This window comes from Solanum pennellii, chromosome 7, assembly GCF_001406875.1.
Source record: "Solanum pennellii chromosome 7, SPENNV200".
Classification (NCBI taxonomy): domain Eukaryota; kingdom Viridiplantae; phylum Streptophyta; class Magnoliopsida; order Solanales; family Solanaceae; genus Solanum; species Solanum pennellii.
Genome location: NC_028643.1, coordinates 65931174 through 65940217, shown reverse-complemented (window position 1 = coordinate 65940217; position 9044 = coordinate 65931174). Strand labels below are relative to the sequence as shown.

Below are 9044 nucleotides of genomic sequence, written 5' to 3'. Positions count from 1 at the left end.
AGTTTTCCTTTCAGGAAAATGTTTTTGATTGACTAATTCTTTTCTTGTAGGAAAAGGTTTAGGACTCTATAAATAGAGGAATGTTCCTTCTAACTTAATCAGCATTCACAATGTAGTCTTAAGGGCTTTGAGAGTTTTGGTTAGGGGGAGAATTTATGGGTCACAAGCTTGATACGTTATCATTTGTGTGAACCTCCCATGTATTCCGAGTGAATTGGTTGAGGTTGTTTCTCTCTGTATTTTGTACTCTCATATTTATAGTGGATTGCTCATCTTCTTTGTGGACGTAGGTCGATTGACCGAACCACGTTAAATCTTTGTCTTTTGGTATATTTCCCGTTGTCTTCTTACTCGTGGTCTTTCGAGGTTTGCTTTGCTAGCTTCCGCATTTACACCTGCTTATTTTTAGTCCTAAGAGGTAAGTGTATGACTTAAACAATTATTACACTTCAAATGCATTATGGGTGCTGTTTTTTATTAGATCCTGAACTCAGGTATATTAATGGAATTCCTGATCATGAAAAAATAAGAACCAATATGGATGGGTTTCATATTATGTTTTTTCATAAATTAGCTAGATAATCGTGAGTTGAAAAAGTTGAAACCTTTGGGTGAAAAGTTTAAAAAAGATGTGATTTTTATATGTTTAAAAGTGATTCTGATGTGTTGAGATTTATTAACAACTTAAAGGGTGGGGACTTTGTTGATGTGTATGTGGTACATCAAATTAGTACTCCTTTAATTGTTGAGGATCCTACTGAGGTGCAAATAGCTCAATTGCTTACTCCAAAAAAAAGTCACCCTCCCCACCTATTGTTATAAATGTTAGAGCTAATGTGTCTTTCCCTCAACCATTTGATAAAACTGATACAAATAGAAAAGAAAATCAGCATAGACAAGGGTAAGAATAAGGAGGTTGCTGCTCCTGAGGTTTCTTTAGAGGACTTAGAGGAAGATGAAGGTGAAGGTGAAGGTAATGACTTTTCTTTCTATTACCTTCAAACATCTGATGAATCTGATGTAGATTTAGATACTAAACAATCTGACTCAATCACTTTATGATGTTGATGAGAACATTGATGATTGTAGTTACTTATATTATGAGATTGTTGAAGCTAGACAGTTAAACATTCAAGAACAAGTTAATAAAGTGAAGGCCACTAAAATAAATATAGATGAGATACCTTTTGGTCCCCTAGATATAGATGCTGGTTTTTTTTGAAGATATTTATAAGATCAAGAGGGGAAGATATGAAGGAAAATTGAGTGGGAATGACCTGTATTTTGGTAGCTTAGATCCTGATAGTGATATTAGTGAGGATGAAGGGGATCCTGTTGATTCTGATGAGGTTGTAGATCCACTATTTAGGAATTCAAGTACAAAGGTCTATTATGATCCAATTGCCAAATTTTTTCTATTTCAGTTATATATGATTTTTGTGAATAATGTTCAGTTTAGAGAAACACGATAGAATTACTCTATTCAGAAGAGTGTGGACATTAAACTTAAACCTAATGAAAAGGAGAGGATCAAAACAAATTGTAATAAGAAGAGTTGTCCTTGACATATTCTTGGAAGTATTGAGGGTAACATTGAAAATTTTATTGTGTAGACATATTTTCATGTCCATAAGAGTTCCAAAAGAATAATAAACAAGTTGTGTACTCATAAATGGACTAGTAAGACTTACAAAGACAAAATCATGTGTGAGCCTAACATCGGCTCCATCAGATTTAAGGCTTGGTACAAAAGGATTATGGATTGTACGTTCGTAAAATAGGTTGTAGATAAGCAAAAATGAAAGACATGAATGAGCATATAAGTTATTTCATAAAGAATTTACTAGATTGTATGATTATGCTGAGTAATTAAAGTCTTAAAATTCAGAAACTTCTATGATTGTTAGGACATCTAAGGAGATAATTCTTGAAAAAGAGGTATTCCAAGGGATTTTATTTGTCTTGAAGCATTAAAAGTAATTGGATGAAGGGGTGTAGAAGGGTAATTGATTTTGATGGTGCATTTCTAAAAGATACATGTAGAAATGAATTGTTATCCTGCTTTTTCGAGGATGGAAATAATCAGATTTACCTTATAGCATGGACAGTAATTAATAAAAAATCTAAGGGCATATGATCTTGATTTATCAAGTGCATTGTCGCATCCCATTTTCTCATAAAAACGGGTTTGTGCACGACTTAACAACTCTTTTTGGGATTTTGAGTTTGGAATCGTCACCTAACGAATTAAGGCGAGTTAGGACACCTATCTAACCTAACTAAGTCTAGCTAAGTCAACAAACCAGAGATCAGAGTAAGGGTTCAAATTACCTCGAGAGGAAGGTGTTAGGCATCCCTCGAGGTCCACAAATGTGGTTCCCGGCCGTATCTCATGCAATCTATGTGGGGGTTACAAGTAGCAAATAAAGTCACTTCATTATTTATTTAGTTTTACACATGCTAGCTAGGTGATAACGTTAAACAGTAAAGATAAATTTATTATTTTAATTGATATAAAGCATACAAGGCTAGGCGTGACATAATTAAAAATCGAGATTATTTATTAATTTAAACATACAAGGCTAGGTGACAACAATATTAAACAATTAAGATCATTTATATTTAATTTAACATGCGAGACTATGTGATATAAGTAGCTCATATTATTACTTTAATTGATTATTTAAGCATGCTAAAAAGGTGATGAAATAATAAACACAACAAATACTAATCAATTAAATAAAAATAAGCGAGGAGACAAAAATAGACAAATAGATAAGCCAATAAATTTCTTATTTTTCATTTTAAGCTACCCCAAATAATTACTAAACAATTAAGATTACTTCAATTATTTATTATTTGAGCATATGATCTATGTGATTAACAAATATTGACCAAATATTAAGCTATTAATAAAGAGATAAACAAGAAGACATAATATGCACAAATAGATATAAAAATAATTCAATTTAATTTATTATGCCGCACCAAACAAGAATAAGATGTGCGAAAATAAAGTTTGAAAAATTGAGCAAATTTTGGATAGAATTTTTATTAAAGAAATGTTTGTTTCTTTATAGGGATGATGCCACGATACTGTTAATCGTGCTCCTCCACCATAGAAACAATTTTGTTTTGAGATCGATCTTAGAAAAATAATAAAAGTTTATATTTTGAAGATGATTTTAAAAGGATTTAGTTTGCATATAGGCACATAAATATTTACATGTAACTACACATAATCCCTTTTGAAAATCATGGGTAGGTGGTACTCCCGGGGACGCGTCGGCTTAATTTAAAAAATATTTGAATTAAACCTCGTAATTCCTTTGACTTTCCCACTAACTATAGGTTAGGAGATAGTACTTTATATATATATATATATATATATATATATATATATATATATATAAACAAATGTCATAATTAATCCAGAGTTTGAAAGGAGGATTGAACAATGACTAAAAAAGCATGTTGTAAATCTTTGTAAGAAACTTTTCTTTTTACGATTATTATTATTATTTTAAAGAAACAACATATTGCATCACAAGTGCGAAAATCTTCAAGAGGACAAATAAGATTACTAATTAATATTATTAGCTAATTTAAAAGGGGCAAAATGCACAACAAATTTTATTTTAATTATAGATATGCTAAAAATTTATTTACAAACCTATAAACATGATTTCTAGGTGTTCCGAATGGAGCGACACATATAGGCATGATTTTGTAACTCCAAATGATATGAAAAAAAAACATTTTAATCCTTAGGCATTCTACGTGATAAGACAATGATGAAAAATTATGACATATTTTTTAACATCTAACCGATGAGCCTACTAAATTATTAGGATTTGATTTTAACATTCAAAAATTATTGGAATCTAGTTATTTTAAAACTAATTAACAAACAAAGCGTTAAGTATGTTGAAAATTGGTTAGATTACAACACCTATAAACAAGAATTCTAGGTGGTTAAAAGATTTAAAATCACATAATACCTATAGGCATGATTTCTAACTTTGAAAATTACGGTAACAAGTAGCATGTAAATCCCCTTTCCTTAGGTGATCCCCCCAAATTTTATATATATTTTTTTAAATATTGAGAGTTAGAGTTAGAGAGTTATAAATTATTACAAAGTAACAATTATACATAAGAACATAAGCCAAATAAAATCGTCTTCTCTAATCTTCCTTCTCTTGGCAACTCTTCTAGATCTTGAATCTTAAATTCAAACGTGCTAAAAGGGTAATGTGACACAGATATATAATAATAATAAAAAATAATCATAGTATCAAATATTTATAACAACCGATTGTTTTTACATAAACAACATAGATAAAGAATCATCATTGTCGCACATAAAGGAAAAGAGTAATGAAACTAACTCGGATGCTTCCTTGTTGTTTCATTTTTTTCAATAGACTACAACATTCATAATTATACACAACCAAATTTAAACTAATAGAAGGAACTAACCGATTATGCAGAATTATATGTCAGCAATGAAGGACTAAGTAAGGTTTTTGATCCACAACCGCAACACAGCAATACCCCAAAAAATGGTGCAAAGTCTTACTAAAGTTCTTAATTCTCTTTCAGAGAATAGGGAGTAATGTTTCATAGTATTTCAAGAGAGAGAGCAGTGAGAGAATGAGAGAACTTAGTGTAATGAGAGAACTTGTTATAAAAAGTGAGAATGAGTTGAGTTGTTTATGTGTTCCACTGTGAGTAATGTGTAAATAGGTGTAAGGAGTGAAAAAATAATGAGACAAATGGTCACTTTATATAGTAGAGAATAGGGTATATAATATAAGGAAAGAAACATTTAGGATCAATTAAATATATTTTTTTCTTATTCAAAAGAAGCACTAAATCAGTAATATTATAATTATCCAATAACTTTACAAAAATATAATAAGTAAGAATCAATTCAATTTTAACTAAGGTAACTACAATCAATTAGCATAAATAAATCATAAGCAAATTTATCGTAATCAGACAAATACATGAAACATATATGATAAAAGTGTCAATTTGAGCATTGATTATGTACCACTTGCACCAAAAATGCAGATTGAATAGATTCATATAGAACATAATTATATGCGAAATCAGTTGCCGGTGAAACCCTCACATAGGATCAAATTGTTGGGAGCATATATTTTTATAATTCGGAAAAGCCAAAAATATTTTAGGGAAGATAAATCGGTTAAAATCAAGATTTATGGGAAAGGCATCAAATCAAGGAAAATCACAACAGAATCGAAATTATTATAACTTATATACTAAACCAGCACTCTTCACTTTGAACACAGGTAGGTCACCATAGAAGCAGAAGAGCATGGATTTTGAACAATACATTATCTAAAAATTATGAACAAACACGTAATAATACAACTCAAAATAGAAAGTAGATAAGCATGCATAAACGAGATTAAATATTGCTCAACTTTTCATAGCTAAGAAACTGAACAAAGAGGGACTAGATTAAACTTACCTTGGACGGATCTATTCATTTCTAAAAAAAATACGAAATTCGAAATGCATAAAGAAGAGGCATTGATGGAGCTCGTCATGGAGCTGCTATTTGTTGTGTTGTTCCTCTGACCGGAGCTGCTGCCTATTTCTCGGGTGACTACTGCTCGTTGTTGCAGGTGTCAGAGCTGGTGGTCGCTTGTCCGGTGATCGCCTAGAGTTGCTGCTGCTGATGGCTGCTGCTTGGCAGCCATGCAAAAAAAGGAGAAGAAAGAAAAAAGACGGAGAAGAGGAGGAGAGAAAGAGGCAAAAGGGGAAGGAAGAGAGGAGCGAGAAGGAGAAGAGAGACGGGAGAGCAGACAGAGAAAGGAGGAGCAGGGAAGGAGGAGAGGAAAACGATTAGAAGAAAGGGAGAGGAGAAGAGGGAGGCGGCTGGAGAGAGGGGATGAATAGAATGAAAAAGTTTAGGAATTTATGAGTCTTTTAGATGTAGAGATGGGGGTTAATCTAGACCCTTGAATAAATTAAGATGCAGGGATAAGATTCGATCTTGGATTCAATGAATTAAATGGATGGATGAGATTAAAAGATGAGTCTTAAAATCAAATTGGGTTGGATATGGAATGACTAAAATTGAAATAAAATCGGCTAGGAAGAGGATGGTTATAATTGAAATAAAATTTGAATTGGAGTAGCTAAAATTGAAAGAAATTAGAATAGAATGGGTTAAGATTTAAATGATTTTGAGGAAAATTAAGGAGATGCTATCCAATTAAAATACTACAAATTTTATAATATATTTTATAATTAAAAAATCACTTAAGTTTTAAAACATTTGAAATTTATTAATCATTTTAAAATGTTTATAATATTTACAATAATTTTATAAAGTAAATATATAATTTTCATGCAAATCGACTAATATCTAAACTTTAAATAAATTTTAAAATGTGTATTTAATCGAATAGCATTCCTAAAAATAGTTAAAGGTCGGTCAAAATTGGGTGTCAACATGAATCAAACATGATTTGGAACTGACACAAAATGAAGGTAAAGGACTAACTGTTATGTCTAATATTCAAAATGTATGAGAACACTTTGTAGTCTTTTTTTTTTACTTTGCTATAGCAATTTTTATGTTACACTTATATTCCTATTATTTTTTCTTGGCATGACTTTTTTCTTTGATAGGGTCTTAACCTAGCATTTGGTGATTTATCAAATCCTGATATTTGATGGTGCGCTAGATATATATGGGTCAACTAGAAGAATGTATGAAGAGCTGAAAAAAAGAGGAAAAATTTTTGCCAGGTTGCCAGGGCTTCATTTGAAGTTTATTTATTATCAAAATTTGATGAACTGAGTCTGTTGGGAGAAGGTATTATGAATTCTTCGTTAAAGTACAATAAAAATGCATGGTGTAGGGCATTATTCAAGGAACATAACACGTGTGACATTGTTGAAAATAATATGTGTGAGATATTCAATAGTTAGATCTTCACAACTAGATTCAAATTAATTATCACAATGTTAGAGAAAATTAGAGTCAAAGTCATGAAAATAATGATTCAAATGAGGGAGCTTTCTGAAAAATGAATAACTGATGTGTCACGTATAGCTATGCAAATTCTTAGTGACAAAGCTGAATATGTAGCCATATGTGAGGTTAAATTTAATGGAGATAATGACTATGAGATTCACCATCCACCATATAGACATATTATCCAAAAAGAAAGTGTGTAGTTATAGGTCTAGCATATGAAGGGAATTCCTTGTACATAAGCAATTACTACAATGCATTACAAAGATCTAGATGTTGAGTAATTTGTTGATCACTATTACAAAAAGGAAACATATTTGAAAGCCTACAGTAAGTTCATTCAACCTACGATAAACATGAAGATGTGGCTCAAGAGCACGAGACCATCCATTGAGCCACCTGAACCACTCTTATGCCATGAAGGCAAGGAAAAAAAGGTCTAAAGATAGTCATGAGCTTAGTAACAAGAAGTTTGAAAAGGCTACAAGAAAGGGGAGAAAAATGATGTGCAAGAATTTTGGACATAACAAGAAAGGACATTCAATTTCTGTAAGTTTTGCTTTAAGTTCTCAACTTTGTTAATGAGATTTATTTTTATCAATACATCTTAGTTCAATTTGAAAAAAATTTGTATGTAGAAAAATGACACAGCTGGAAGTGGTGGTGCAACTACTTCAATAACTTCTACAGGTGTAGCTGGTGGTACTATAGGTGAAGTGTGGTACAACTACTTCAGCAACTACTACAGGTGTAACTGGTAATGCTATTAGTGGTGCTACTAGTGGAAGTGGTGGTGCAACTACTTCAGCAGCTTCTACAAGTGTAACTGCTGGTGAAAGTGGTGATGCAACTACTAGAAGAGCAGCCACTACTTCAGCAGTTTCTGGAGGTGCAACTACTGTTGCAACAACTACCGTTGAAAGTGCTATAAATATTTCTGTAAATTTTGCAAGTGTTGCTCAACCAACAAGTCAATTTAGTATTCAACAGTCAACTACTAATGCTAGTGGCTCAAAGAAGAGTAGCAAAGTTAAAAAAGTGGTGCAAATCTCGAATATAAGAGGCCAAGAACTTAGAAGCCAACAACAGCTGATTTGAGCAAATGGTAGTGTGATTGAGAGGGTAAGTATTATCATTTAAGGACCTTTAGTTTGATTCTATAGAATCTCTAACTAATATCATTATTGTCTTGTAATAGTCTGGTACTACTGATAATGTATTACATTATGCACCATTGATGAGTTTAGTGCCTATTAATATTTGGTTACAAACCCAATAGACTAAGGTGGAAGGGTGGAGCTGCAGTTACTCAAAGGCAGCTACAAGAAAAAAGTTACAAGCGAGCCACTCAGTCCACACCAAGCACTCAAGACATATAATATTTTGTAGTAAAGACTGATGTATTGCCTAGTTAAATTCTCAATGACCTTGTCTATAATATTTTTCACTATACTTAATTTTCAACTATTGTGTATTTGCTATGACAAACAAGTTAATTTGGCTTATCAGTTTGCAATGATAATTATGAGTCTTAATTTATTTTAGTACATTCTATTACATTATCATAGTATCCAAATAATCAATTCATCAATAAATCTTAAATACAAAAGATATAAACCAAATGACAACAATCACAACAAAACTAATATCAATACTAATGCTCAATCTCCCCTGTCTTTCATGTCTTCTATGTTTCCATGCCTTCCATGGTTAATATTTGTTGATTGATTCTTCATGTAGTATTGTTCTTTGGTAAGTAGGATCAGCTATATCAACCCATCGAGAAAATTCACATCCATTATCATTTAAGTATTTTCGATAGCCCCAAAACATTCTTCTTGGATTTGTTGATGTTCTTGACATCTTAAGTTCAACATGAAGCCCACAATAACAAAAACAAACAGTCCTTGTGAGAACAAAAAAATTAATGAGTAAGAAAAAGGTGAGAAAAATAAAATATAGACTGGGCTTGATCAATTGTGGAGAAGAAGAAGAAATTCGAAGTGAAGAATTTTGGAGAGAG

General features: G+C 31.7%; 1 long non-coding RNA gene across 1 annotated transcript; it reads left to right on the top strand.

Moving 5' to 3' along the window:
- Positions 1-294: 294 nt before the first annotated feature.
- Positions 295-8359, top strand: LOC114077890. The gene is made up of 3 exons (XR_003579249.1): positions 295-973; positions 6673-7570; positions 7660-8359. It is a non-coding gene; the product is annotated as an uncharacterized LOC114077890 (long non-coding RNA).
- Positions 8360-9044: the final 685 nt, after the last annotated feature.